Source organism: Ovis canadensis, chromosome 25, assembly GCF_042477335.2.
Source record: "Ovis canadensis isolate MfBH-ARS-UI-01 breed Bighorn chromosome 25, ARS-UI_OviCan_v2, whole genome shotgun sequence".
Classification (NCBI taxonomy): Eukaryota; Metazoa; Chordata; class Mammalia; order Artiodactyla; family Bovidae; genus Ovis; species Ovis canadensis.
In genome coordinates this window covers 24,085,112-24,100,087 of record NC_091269.1, presented here as the reverse complement: position 1 = coordinate 24,100,087, position 14,976 = coordinate 24,085,112, and the positions used below count along the sequence as shown (strand labels likewise).

General features: G+C 43.7%; 1 long non-coding RNA gene across 1 annotated transcript; it reads left to right on the top strand.

Annotated features, from left to right (window-relative positions):
- The first annotated feature begins 4,430 nt into the window (after positions 1 to 4,430).
- Positions 4,431 to 13,988, top strand: LOC138430294 (uncharacterized). Its single transcript, XR_011253095.1, has 4 exons — positions 4,431 to 4,794; positions 5,539 to 5,592; positions 8,715 to 8,868; positions 13,876 to 13,988. It is a non-coding gene; the product is annotated as an uncharacterized lncRNA (long non-coding RNA).
- The last annotated feature ends 988 nt before the right edge of the window (positions 13,989 to 14,976 follow it).

Sequence of the window (14,976 nt, the reverse complement as noted above, 5' to 3'; positions counted from 1 at the left end):
TACTGCAGATAAAGAGGAAAGATAAATATTAAAGATACTCAGAATCTGACAAACATATTTCTGACTTTCCCAGTGTGGAGAATTTGGCAAAGATTTCACACAAGACTTTTAAGGTTGACATTAATCTCTGCGGAAATTTGAGAATAAATTATTAAATTAACAGATTATGGAGAAGGCGATGGCACCCCACTCCAGTACTCTTGCCTGGAAAATCCCATGGATGGAGGAGCCTGGTGGGCTGCAGTCCCTGGGGTCGCTAGGAGTTGGACACGACTGAGCGACTTCATTTTCAATTCTCATTTTCATGCATTGGAGAAGGAAATGGCAACCCACTCCAGTGTTCTTGCCTAGAGAATCCCAGGGACGGGGAAGCCTGGTGGGCTGCCATCTACGAGGTCGCACAGAGTCGGACACAACTGAAGCGACTTAGCAGCAACAGATTATGACTTACTGGAAAAAGAAATGTTGTTTACCGGACTCTTATATGAATCCACTACACAAGGTACTCTAAAGTAACTTTTTTTTTGTCACTAGAGTTAGGGTAGATAAGAGATGCATGAAGGCTATTGTGTAACTTCATATCAATAGACCATTTGTTTAAAAGTCCTGCAATTTCCCTGTGACTAAGAAGTTGATTGGTAAGGCTAGACCCAGAATATATCACTTTAGATATATGATATCACTTAGATATGTGAACCCACCAGGGTTCTTGGCCTTCTTAATCAATAGAAATTGATCAGAGGCCAGGCAGGAAATTCAGGCAAGGTTTTATTGGGACCCCTGCTATAGCAGTGGGGACGGAAAGCAAACAACTGGTTCCCTTGCTTGCTAGCTCCCTGATGGGGGTGGGGGTGGTGAGCTTTTACCTTAATGGGGTGAGGGTAGGGCTGTATCCAGGGTCTGCCGAAAGGGCAGCTTAGGTGCTTTGCCTGCCCTTTAGCTAGGGTTGCGTGTAGGGTCATGTGCTGCTGCTGCTGCTGCTGCTACTAAGTTGCTTCAGTCGTGTGCGACCCCATAGACGGCAGCCCACCAGGCTCCCCCGTCCCTGGGATTCTCCAGGCAAGAACACTGGAGTGGGTTGCCATTTCTTTCTCCCTGCTTTTGCTTATGGCTCTTCAGAAGTGACAGCTGGGTTTTTTGGTGTTTTTTTTTTTTTTTTTGTCTCTTTGATCTTTGGTCCAGAATTTGCCCTAACTGCACATGGATAAAGTTATCTTTAGTTCCATGTAGTTTCTTTGTATTTTGTTGCTCAAGAAGAGGTGTGTCCAGGTGCAAGCATTGCCGCACTGCAGCAGAGGATCCCAAGTCCCAGCCGGTCTCAGATATACCTAGAGTTACAGAATCCTACAAGCAGAGATTTGGTTTGATAGCTCCTTACCAACCTATAAGAAGTCTCTAGCAAAGCTTCTCCAGACACCTGTCTTGGTCCTATGCCCTTTACCATTTTTCAAGACTGAAGACAAAGCAAAGTTAATACATTGCACTTGCATCTTTGTTTGAATGGATAGCTCTTGGGTAAGTGCTATAGTCAGGCCAAAATCATCTTTACAAGGAGAGCAAAACCAATAAAGGGACATTCAATAGGAACAAAGTCCTGGATTTAATACAAAAAGTCAAAATATAAATACAGAATGAAGATTTGCCTTGGCAGCACTACATTTTTCAAGGAAATGTGACACTTTTGTTGACCACAATTTTAAAATGAGTCAATTTATGAGGCAGATATTCCCCCATCCTCCCCTTAAAAAGGTAATGTTATTTTGGTCTATGTCCAAGGGACAGAAATAAGATTATGGGTCAATATTATCTTAAGCAAAATATAAACTCTAAGCTCTCTGTGTGCACCCTGTAAGCACTCAGGGAGCCTGCAGTTGAGCAGGGGTGAGTATGGGGTAGAATCCTTTATCCTAAATACAGCTATGCTATGCGTCTTATTGGGTTATTTTCAAATTCAACTCACCCTGATCAGGTAAGACTTTATCAGTGGTTCTCCTAAGAATTCAACTGCAAGGTCTCTTTTTCATTTTCACTGTCCTTGCATCCTTGCAATTTTCAGAATTTCACAATTAAATAGCTCGAATGCAGCTTACTGAACACTATTTGTAATGTCTAGTCTTCATATGTTTTGGTAAATTCATAAGCAGTTAAATGTTTGATTGTTACTATAATAATCTAAAAAAGATTCTGCAATTATGTAAGAGGGAAGTGGAAAGGATAATTTGTAGTGGAAACCAAGATTAAGCATATTTTTCTGTATTCATTTTCTCTGGGTTTTCTAACAACCATGGCAAATGGAAAATTAGTAGATTATGTAGGTGCTATTGGGCTTCCCAGGTGGTGCTAGTGGTAAAGAACCTGCCTGCCAGTGCAGGAGATGTAAGAGAGGTGAGTTCAATCCATGAGTGGGGAGGATACCCTGGAGGAGGGCTCAGCAACCCACTCCAGTGTTCTTGCCTGGAGAATCCAATGGACAGAGAAACCTGGTGGGCTACAGTCCATAAGGCTGCAAAGAGTTGGACATGACTGAAGTGACTTGGTACGCATGCATAGGTGCCATTATCATTTTAATGAGCACATTTAATTTTCAGGATAGACGGATATTTTGACTTTTGGCATCTAACTCAAAAGAGGAATACATTGTATTAATTTTATTTAAAAGTTTTCAACAAGATAATAGATCATGTGTCTGTTTTTTTGTTAACATGTAATTGACATATACATATATCAGTTTCAGGTGTACAGCATAATGATTTAATATCAGTTTAGTTCAGTTGCTCAGTCATGTCTGACTCTTTGCAACCCCATGGACTGCAGCATGCCAGGCTTTCCTGTCCATCACCAATTCCTGGAGTTTATTCAAGCTCATGTCCATTGAGTCGGCGATGCCATCCAACCATCTCATCCTCTGTCATCCCCTTCTCCTCCCTCCTTCAATCTTTCCCAGCATCAGGGTCTTTTCAAATGAGTCAGTTCTTCGCATCAGATGGCCAGGGTATTGGCATTTCAGCTTCAGCATCAGGCCTTCCAATGAATATTCAGGACTGATTTCCTTTAGGATAGACTGGTCAATATCAGTATCTATTGTGAAATGGTCATCCCAGGAAGTCTAAGTTAGCATCCGTCACCATGCATAGCTACAAACTATTTTTCTTTTTTTAAATTCTGGCTGTGCCGGGTCTTCACTGTGGCATTCAGGGTTTTGTTGTTTTTTCCTCTTGTTGCAGTGTGAGGGCTTAGTTGCCCCATGGCATGTGGGATCTCAGTTCCCTGACCAGGGATAGACCCTGTGTCCCCTGTGATAGAAGGTGGATTCTAACCACTGGACCACCAGGGAAGTCCCACAGTCTATTTTTCTTATTGTGAAAATATCAGGTTCTACTCTCTTTGCAACTTTCAAATACAAAATACAGTGTTCAGTACAGCGTTCTTAACGTCAGTCACCCTGCTGTAAGTTACATTCCCAGGACTTATTGACTTTGCAGTTAGGAGTTTCTACATTTAGACTCCCGTCATCCATTTCAGCCCACCCGCCACCTCCACCCCTGGCAACCACCAATCTGTTCTTTGTATCTGTGAGTTCATGGCTTTTTGTTTTCTTGGATTTCACATAAAAGTGAGGTCATATGGTAACTGTCTTTCTAACTTATTTTTTTTTAAAAGAATCTTTCTTTTTTAAAGCCATTTTTATTGTGTTTTATTCAGTTATTTTTATTATTGGCCATACTGTGCAGCATGTGGAATCTTAGTTCCCCAACCAGGGATCAGACCCACGTCCTCTGCACCGGAAGCATGGCGTCTTCGCCACTGGACCACCGGGGAAGTCCCTGTCTAACTTATTTCACTTGGCATAATCCCCTCAATGTCCTCAAAGTCTACCCCAGTCATCCCAAACAGTGGGATTGTTACAAACGGTGATGTCTCTTTGAAATGAACTTCACTTGCTGTAATCAGCTTGGGCCTCTTTATTAGCTGTTGGCACATGAATTGGTTTACATTTAGCAGTCCTAGATTCTGGAAACGTACTCCTTTCTGCTTTATATTCTCTCATCAAAGAGCATTTATCCTCTTCACCGTTATTTTTAGTCTTAACAATCCATTTTAATTTTGAATCTTCTGAGGAATTTTATTTTAAAAGGCTAAAGAGTTATTCCATTTCAAAGTTCTATTGTTTTTGTGGTCTGCATAAAGAATAAGAAATTTATATCTGGGAAAAGAAACCTCTCCTTATTGCTCCTTTACTTGGGCACTTTGGGGTTTCAAGGTTGCTCTGATCTTCCTCCCACGACCGTCACCATCATTTTTACATTCAGTTTAATGCTTCCTTCTCTGTTCAGAAAGGCGTGTTGCCTGGGTATAAGAACTTGACTTTTTTTTTTTTTTTTTTTTTTGGCTTTATCCTGAAACCTTCTCTTTTTCATCCAGATTAATTTTCCTAACTGGCTGGGGAAAGCCACAGGCTCTGTCCTTGAGAAACACATGGCCATCTGCTGTTCATCTGCTCACAGGAAGAGGGAGTAAGCTGCCACCCTCGGGGGCTGGGATCCTGGCATCAGGCAGTAGCCAAGAGAAGCCACCTGCTGTGTGCGGGAAAAGCACTCTCTCTCCATAAAGAGTTCAAGGGAGGATCCTGGTAACCAGCTAGATGGGAGTTGTCCTTGGAATGAAGGTCATCTGAAATTCTCACTCACATCTGAAACTGATCAGTATTCTTTCTGCAGTGCCCCTTCCTGCCATCCGATGAGGCCACAAGTTTATGCATGACCCTGATTTCTGAAATGTAATCGCTACTGATCTGTAAGTGATGTTTTTGCAACCATGAAAAAGAGCAATGAGATACACAAATGATTGATAATTCATTTCACATGCTCTTCTCACCCTAAATATTGAAATCTCATTTATTGAATGCCTAGCATAGACTAGTTTCCTGCTGCATAACTGTTTCCAGGGACACTTTATCCCTCCAGCTGACGCAGTATATCAAGAAAGCCCAACCTGAGATGGTTTGAGCAACTTCTCATTTCCTGCCCTGGAATATCAGAGTCCTGGCGGTGGGGAGCAGCAGAAAAAAGCTAAGCAATTTAGAGTACAAAATGCCTCCCAAGGATGGCGTCATTTAAATTTCACCTAATAAAGTCCATTTTGATTGCTGGTAATGTTATAATATATCACTGTTGAAAGAATCAATGAAGTTTCCTTTTCCTTCTGGAGTCTAAAGAATATTGAGATTTTTCAAGTCAGGGCACACAGTGGGATCTGAAAAGTAAGTCATTAGCCTTGCACTGGCTCACTTAATCAGACTGCCTATTCCTAGATTGTAGTCTTCAGTTGAGTGGAAAATGAAACTTGGCACCTTCAACAAAAAGGACAGGATCAATATACTCATTTATGTGCCAGCCATGGAAATCAATATTTACTACCTAGAGTCTCTCAGTCCACTAAAAAGTATACCTATTTATCCTCTCTTTTCTTATTTCTCCTTCAATTTGATATACAAGTTTGGAAGATTTAGAATAGCCATTTTTTTTGCATTTTTCTAAGAGGTCATCACTAAAGAGAAGCTGAACCATGTCCACAAAGCAGAACTACAGCATGGTAAGTCAAGCTAAACAGTTCTTTAGCATTTATTGTTTGTAGACTTTTTGATGATGGTCATTCTGCATGAGGTGATACCTCATTGTGTTTTGCATATTTTTTTGCATATCTTTAATAATTAGCAATACTGAGCATCTTTTCACGTGATTCTTTCAGCAGCCAAAATTCTAAACAACTGGTAAGTCATATTTTTTCACCCAACTGATGATTTTTATGAGGCTCTAGGAGCATTCATGTTCATTTCCCAGGCATTTTGTACCACAGCCTTTCCCAGATGGATCCACAAGTTTCTCTCCCAGAGGGTCAAACCATCCTAATTTCTCATCATCTGTGTTCATCCCATGGGATCTGGAATGATGTCACTCTCACGGACTGGGAGCACTATGGTCCATTACCCCTGCTAAGTTCCTGAACCAGGCTCTTGTGTCCCCAGGAATTTGTTCCTCTTAGTCACACTCATGCCTGCCTCTGCTTCTCTGCCTCTGCCTCTCTTGATCCAAAAGAAGCAGGACCTAGGAACTGGGACAGATGGGTATTAAGTGAAAGGGTCACAAGGGGAACTTCTAGGGTGTCAGATATGTCCAGGTGTCGCAGGCATGTCACATGTAAAAGGCATTAAGCTCGGCCCTCAAGATATGTTTTACTGGATGTAATTTATTCCTTAAAAAACTACTAGAGGAAAGAAAAAAAAAAAGGAAGAAAGAAAGTGAAACAAACCCCCAAGAGATGATGCATTATTAATTCAATGAAAAGTAAAAACTTACATTAAAAAAAAGAAATTGTAATCATAGTACACTCCCTGTAATATGGACCTAGCTTGGCTGTGAACAATAATTACACAGTTGTAATAATGGTTAAATACACTATATAAGGATTCAACCAGAAATCAACATTGGCAGGATTGGCAGGATTGGGAGGATTGGCAGGATGGGCAGGATGGGCAGTGTTTATGTGTAGCAGAGGGTTGAGTGATGAGCGGAGAGAGCTAACTCCCAATATTTTGTAGTAGGAGGTCAATAGATAATGTCTAAAATCAAAATAGCAAATAAACAAGAAAAAAAAAAAACAAAACAAAACACAATGATCCAGATGAGAGGCTCCCTTATCTATTGTGCTCAGCTTCCACTGGGTTCTATGGAGGTCCCTTCTAATCCTCTTTCTCCTCAGCTGGATGAGTACCTCGCCTTGATACATGAACTTTTTGACCAGAGCCCCACTGGCCAAGCCTGTCTCTCACCACTTTCCCTCTCTAGAGCCCAGATCTTCTGGACAGCCACCAGGTATATTTTGCCACCAGCAGACAGATCTAAAAGGACTGAAATGGATATCTATCTGTATGTTTAATATTGGACTCTACAGATACCCTGACTGTTCTGAAAATTCCCCACCCCAGCTTCACCCCTGCCCTCTGGGTGGCCAGCTTTCCAGTCCTGCCAGTTTCTCTTTGACAGCCCCACCTAGATCTTGTTTTTCAAGTCCAGTAGGTCCCAGATGGTTGACTCATTGCTTAACAGTCATTATTTACCCAGTAAAGGCCACAGTTCTTTCAGCATTTCCTGACAGTTTTCAGAAATGTATTGAATGTCTCAGGTTGTTCTAGCAAAGGATTTGGGATTTTGAAACATAAGGGGTTTGAAGTCCCTTCTCCCCAGAAAATAAGTAATCATTGTCCTAGAGCATTCAAGAATTATCTTACAAACGTAGCCTGTGTTATTGGCATTGCTGTTCTTCGGTCACAAAGTTGGTTCTGACACTTTGTGACCCCGTGGACTGCAGCACACCAGTCTTCCCTGTCTTTCAGTATCTCCCAGAGTTTGCTCAGATTCCTGTCCATTGACTCGGTGATGCCATTCAACCATCTCATCTTCTGCTGCCCTCTTCCTCCTTTTCCCTTCAATCTCTCCCAGCATCAGGGTCTTTTCCAGTGGGTCGGCTCCACATCAGGTGGCCAAAGTATTGGAGCTTCAGCATCAGTTCTTCCAATGAATCTTCAGGGTTGATTTCCTTTAGGATTGACTGGTTTGATTTCCTTGAAGGCCAAGGGACTCTCTTATTTGGGGTGAATGGTGCTAAGCTCACGATAGGGATGAAGTCAGGCATGGTGGCAAGTGTGAATCCTGAGCCCCCACCGCCCCCACCTCATGGGAGGAGAACTGATGATGACAGGAATATGGAGGAGATCTGGGTATTCTCTGGGTGGGATTCAGATGTTGCTTTGTGTTCAGACAGCAAGTGTAGCAGATGGAATGTTAATAAAGCTCAGAACTCCTGTGGCTTCCATTCTTTGATGAGTGGGATGAGAAAAAAAGCAGCCAACTGTATTTTCCCTACTGAGTTCAGCACAGCAGTGAACCTAGATAATGTGGGACCTGAGGGACATCTCTTTAAGAAAACACGCATCAAATGAAGTATAAATGTGAATTCTTTTAGGATGGGTAAAGAGTTTGTAACAAATTACAGGCGCTAAAAACCTCAGGCCTCCTTCTTCTGAGATATTTTTAGATTCCTACAGAGAAATACTTCTGCATTGAGCCTGGCTCTTTCTTCCCATACAGAGTATTTTAGTTTGTTTTTAGCTTATTGGTTTATTTTTGGCTATGCTAATTCTTCATTGCTGTGTGAGGGCTTTTTCTAGCGGGAAGCGAGGGCTACTCTCTAGTTGTGGTGCATGGACTTTCCATTGTGGTGGCTTCTCTAGGTTTGGTGCGCAGGCTCTAGGGCACGTGGGCTTAGCAGTTGTGATACACAGGCTTAACTGCCCCATGGCATGTAGAATCTTCTAGGAACTCGGATTGAACGCCTGTATTGGCAGGTGGACTCTCAACTACTCGACCATCTGGGAAGAACATTTTATGATTCCTTTCAGCTTCTAAGACTCTCCAGCCTGGGCAGTTGAGAGTCTCTGAAGCTGAAGATTTATCAGCATCACAGTGAATCTGCTTTTAGTCCAGAGCACAAACGACAAAGACGGATCTGGCTGGAGTCCAGGCCTTAACATCAGGGCTGGCGTCCTGGGCTTGTGGACGGTGTAGTTGCCCAGGACTGGTGCTCAGAGGGGTGCAGGCTTGGTTTAATGCTCTGCTCTCTGTCATCATTCAGCAACTTTTGCTTTTGTCTTTCAGGTGGTGCTTGTAAGTGAAGGCGATGGGACAGTGGAGCACACAGGTGGGCAGGAAGTGTGTGTGCCCTCCTCCTTCACATATAGCATTCGCAGTGCCCAATGCGCACAGACTTCCGGTGGGCCCACGAGGCCCGGAAGTTCAGTTAACCTCAAAGGTGAATATGTTATGTGTATCCCTGAGTAGGTAAGAGCACCAACAGCCACGAGGTCATACTTTCTATTTAAATCACAACTTGCTTCCAACAGAAAGAATTGTAGCGGTGCTTTACAAAATGCAGTGCAAACAAGTGACGGAGAAATACTCTCATAATCTTTCTTACTCACATCATAACTCCCCTGTATTCGCCAATTGCTTAGGCTAAAAATGACTTTGAAGGAAAAGGAAAGATAGGGAAAATGCAGTCCCAAGTTCCTACTGTATATCATAGGGAGCTCTGCTCAATATTCTGTAACAACCTATAATAATTGGGAAAAGAATTTGAAAATGAATACATATATGTATAACTGAATCACTTTGCTATACACCTGAAACTAATACAACATTGTAAATCAACATAAAATTTTAAAAAAGAAAAGGAGTAAATGTGTGTTTCATGCATGCATGAATAAGTTGCTCAGTCGTGTACAACTCTTGGCAACCCTGTGGACTGTAGCCTGCCGGGCTCTCTGTCCATGGGATTCTCCAGGCAAGAATGCTGGAGTGGGGTGCCATTTCCTCCTGCAGGGGCTCCACCCAGGGAATGAACCCAAGTCTCTTGTGTCTTCTTCATTGGCAGGCAGATTCTTTTTTTACTATTATTTAATTTTTTTTAACACAAAAAGCATTTTGTATTGGGGTATAGCCAATTAACAATGTGATGGTTTCAGATGAACAGTGAAGGGACTCAACCATGCACATATATGTATCCATTCTCCCTCAAACCCCCCTTGCATCCAGGCTGGCACATACCACTGATCAGAGTTCCATGTGCTATACAATAGGTTTTTGTTGGTTATCCACTTTAAATAGAGCAGAATGTACATGACCTTCCCAAAGTCCTGAATTGTTTTACCACTGAGCTACCAGAGAAGCCTGTGTATTTCATAACACAAGGGCAAAAAGAAAGGTAAAGGGACTAATGTTTGCAGAATAATATTTGCTGAAAGGCCCTGCTTGGTACAGATCTCTCATTTTGTAAATGATAATACTGAGACCCAGCCCACTGGAAGTGCTAGGAAGGCCTGAGTAGTTACCAGACTTGAGGTCCCTTTCTCTTTTGATCCATCCTCCCCGCCTCTGCCAAGGGAAAGAGTGATCGGAGGAGAGGAGGTCCATGAATTTGTGTTGGTATGAAGAGCTCTGATGAGAGCAGCCAAAGCGTGAGACCCTTTAAGTCTGGGGTAGGGTGTTTGTGGATCCCAATGTCACAGACTTCGTGGGGATCCAGATCACTGGTCTTCTCCCTCTGGCTATGATCCTCCCTGTGCCAACCGTCATCCCTAGCTTGCCTGATACAACTTGGAAGGTCCTGCCAGCAGTGGACTGCAGGTCTGTACTTACAAAGTTCTGTATTTAGTGTGCATTTGGACACCAACCACCAGCCTTTCTTTTATCTTCAATATTTATTTTTATTAGACTACACCAGGTCTTAGCTGTGGTGTGCGAGATCTTCCTAATTGTGGCAAGTGGAATCTTTATTTGTGGCATGCAAACTCTTAGCTGAGGCATATGGGATCGAGTTCCCTGACCAGGGATTGCACCAAGGCCCCCTGCATTGGGAGTGTGGAGTCTTAGCCCCTGGACCATCTAGGAATTCCAACCACCAGCACTTTCCATGTCACACAATGTTAGGAAGGAAGAGATTCTGTGGCTTTGATGTACTCTCCTCGAGCTATTTATACAAATGAAACAATGAGGAAAACACAAAAATAAGGCAGTAATGAGCACTTTTCTTGTGCCTGTCCTTCATCCCCAAATCTGGCTCATCACCCTCTTAATTACTGGAGTAAACCATGGAGGTTTGGGCTGTGGTTCCTGCTCACCTGATTTATAGTGAGTCTAAACACATCCATAGAAAGGGGAGAGCTCTGTCCTGGGCCTGTGATGTTCGTGGTCTCTCCATTGTTCCATTTAAAACATTGCCCATTGTCCCCACCCCCGTCAGACAAATAAATAAAGCAACTGAAAGTGAAGCAGGAAGATACTCTTACAATGAGAAGAGGGCTGTGAGCAAGATGAATGATCCTTTGAAAATCATAGAAGGAGACCTGTAATTATTTAGGGAGAGAAATTGCATGTTTATGAAATTTCAGCAGCGGAGAGGCTCAGAGTAGGGAACTGTGATGGTGTCTTGGTTCCTGTCTCTCACCTTCCATGCCCTGCCTGCTCAGCTCTGCCTTGGGGTTCTCTCTGCTCTGGTCATTTCTATAATCACTACCCTCCACCTGTGACTGAAAACTTGTGGTCCATGGACTTTCTCTTGCTAATTAACTGCTTAAGAGCAGTTCTTGTCGGAAGTCTGATCCTCCTCTCTTGAGACTCCTTCCACTCGTCCCCAAACAGCTCAAGCTCCCCATGGAGGTTTGGTCAAATATAGTGGAGTTAGTCTTCTGACAGTTCTAAGGAGGAGCAGACATGAGATCTGCGGGGCCATTCCCACTGCCAGAGCTTCTGTTTGCCCCACAGAGAACCTGGCGGGCCACAGTCCATGGGGTTGCAAAGAGTCTGACTCGACTGAAGCAACTTAGCATGCACGCATGCCCTGGAAGGGGGATCACACTTCTCCCCTCTGAGCACAGCCTCGCTGGTCCGCTGCCCCGTGCCTTGGGGCACTGGCCTAGCACAACAGGAAGCCACATTACTCTCTCAGTTCACATCTACACGCGTGGGTGGGTCACACTTACACGTTACTCTCTGAAGCATAACCACTGAGCCCAGGGCCAGGGTCCAGGAGATCTTAAACACTCCCCTCTCCCATCGGCTACCCTGCACACAAGCCGACCCTTTCAGTGACTAGCAGGGCCCTCATCTGAAGCTCGAACCGTCAGCATGCTTTATTTTTATTTTTTTGCCATGCCTGCGGCCTGTGGGACTTCCCTGCCCAGGGATTGAACCCAGGGAGTTTGGTGTTTTAACCACTGGACCAGTCAGGGAAATCCCCATCAGCATGTTTTAAAGCAGTGTATTAATAGAAGATTTGAGGTACAGTAAGGCCAACAGATCAGGAGACCATTGCCATTGGGAAGACAGTTTGCTACTCACAGTCTCCAAGGAGAGGGCGAGGTGGGGGTCAGGAGGCATCAGTGCCTGTCGGCAGGCCGAGGGATGAGAGGGAACCATGGCGAGAGTTTTCACCGTGGTCTCTGAAAGAAGGAACAGGTGAGGCAGGCTGAGCAGGTTTAGGATTGGCTCATGGGAATCGTTTCAAGCATAGGGCTGTTTCTAACTGTCTGCTATGGGGCCTTGGGTAAGAGGGCAGTGGGAGGGTGACTTGGAGAGTGAGAGTCCAACCCAGAGATGATTGGGGGTGTGGCCTTTGGGTGATGAGTTTGTATCCAAAGGGACACTCTTGAGTGCATTATTTACTCTCTGTAGGATCTGACTGACTCTGGAAGGGGCAGCCCTTCCAAGCTCAATAGAGCCCCACATGTCAAAGCAGCGGAAACCAGATAAGAAGAGGGAATCCTGGCAGTCCAGTGGCTAAGGTTTGGGCTTTCACTGCCGTGGACCCAGGTTCTATTCCTGGTTGGAGAACTAAGATCCCACGTGCTGTGCAACATGGCAAAAAATAAGTAAACAAAAACGTTAAAAGAAAATGGAAAATAAGAGACGCGGTTGGTATGCATTTAACTTTCTCTTTCCTCACGACTGTTTTCTGTCTGTCATTGGGCACAGGTCAGGAGTCCTCTGTTGACGACCTCCCTGACTTTGTAACTCAAAAATTGGGCTTGAGTTCATTCCCTCACAGGAAGGCCCTGGACTCCTTAATTTCTTAAAGGACCAGCTCCCATCCCAACGAGTGAGTTAGTTTTCGCTAGTGAACTCAAGGGAGATAAAGTCCTGTATTGGGAAGATCCCCTGGAGAAGGAAACAGCAGCCCACTCCAGTATTCTTGCCTGGAGAATTCCATGGACAGAGAAGCCTGGTGGGCTGCAGTCCATCGGGTGCAGAGAATTAGTTACAGCCTAGTCACTGAGCAAGCATGTACCTTTACTACAGTCCAGATCAAGAAAGCAAATCATCCTTTGAGTTTCCATTTTTGGGGGAGCGCCTACCAAGCACCAGCACTTTATTTTCTCCTTAAAATAGTAGACAAGACACTGACCTGGACTCTTTTGCTCCTTGTGTACAGCTAAGCCAGACCAACTTTGGAAGAAACTCTGATAAATACTGAAGGAAAATATTGAGACAAAGCTTAATTTTACTTGCACTTTAAAAACATAATTGCACACATTGTCTAATTGTATCTTTTTTCAGAAAACTCAGTGAAATAAACAGTATTATTAGCCAGACTTTACAGAAAAGGAAGCTGCACGTCAAGAGGTAGTGTGATCACCGAAGATCCCCCTTGTTGTTGTTCACTGGCTCAGTTGTTGTTCATGTCTGACTCTTTGCGACCCCATGGACTACAGCACGCCAGGCTTCTCTGTCCTTCACTATCTCCTGGAGTTTGCTTAAATTCATGTCCATTAAGTCAGTGATGCTATCTAAAGTCTCATCCTCTGCCACCTCCTTCTCCTTATGCCTTCAATCTTTCCAATGAGTTGGCTCTTTGCATGAGGTGGTGAAAGTATTGGAGCTTCAGCATCAGTCCTTCCAATGAACACCCAGGACTGGTCTCCTTAGGATGGACTGCTTGGATCTCCTTGCAGTCCAAGGGACTCTCAAGAGTCTTCTCCAACACCACAGTTCAAAAGCTTCAATTCTTTGGTCCCCAGTCTTCTTTATGGTCTGAATCTCACATCCATACATGACTACTGGAAAAACCATAGCTTTGACTATTCGGACCTTCATCAGCAAAGTGATGTCTCTGTAGCCAGTTAGTGTAACAACCAGGGCGCATGCCCAAGGTTTCATGAAATCCAGTCTTCTTTTCATCAACCCACTACCAAACAACACAAATAGGACAAAAGCAGTTCTTGCTGGAGGATATAGTTCTGATTAGCTCCTGTTTATCTCTAAGGAGAAAGCTGCATAACATCTGGAAGAAGGATTTTGAAGCCAGAGAGACCTGGGTTCCAGTCCCAACTCTTTCACCTGCTAAATGGATGACTTTAAATAAATTGTTTCTTTTAAGCCTCAGTTTCCGTATCTAAAAAATGAGGATGATAATCATGGCACTTTCCTAGTGGCATTGGTCTGAGGATCTGCATCCACAAAAGTGTTTGGTACCAAATGAACTCACAGTAAGAGTATCTATAAATATTGTTCTTATACACTGAGAGTGGGGATGATTTCAGATGTTCATCCCATTCATTCAGCAGACATATACTGAACACCAACTGCATGTTCAGAACAAAGAAAATTTTTCTAAATTAAATTAATACCGTTTAGTAGATGGAGATGGTTACTGAAACAGGAAAATGGAATGAAGTGTCCTGTGTCCCCAGGCCAGGGTGGTGGTGGTGGGGGGAGACCCCAAGTGTCTCTGAGGGGGCAGGAGAGGGTCCAGAGGGGAGGTGGGCAGCTTCACACACCAGGACAAGGGTAGTAATTAGTTTATAAAGTGTCTTCCCTTAGTCTGATACATCATTGTTTAAGATAAAGTTAAGATCTAAAATGAATTTAAAAAATTTTAAACAACAAAATTAGTTTGAAAGCAGACACATTCACTGAGTTGTCACAAAATCACTCAGAGGCCACGTGAGTTATCAGGGCTTGAACTAATGATTGCACGTGTGTGTGTGTGTGTGTGTGTGTGTGTGTGTGTGTTCTCAGCCACGTCCGACTCTTTGTGACCCCACAGACTGTAGCCCGCCAGGCTGCTCTGTCCATGGGATTCTGCAGGCAAGAACACTGGAGTGGGTTGCCATGCCTTCCTCCAGGGGATCTTCTTGACCCAGGATCTTCTGAAACCTGTCTCTTACATCTCCTGCATTATTAGCAGGCAGGTTCTTCACCACTATCCTCATCTGAACTAATGGTTGGAGATACACATTTTTAACCATTTTACTTTTGGCCAATTTATCTTGCTCCAAAGTTAAAATTCATAAAAACATTGCCAGAGGCACACCAAGACACAGCTGACACAAGATGATGTCAGAAGAAGATGAACAGTCCATGG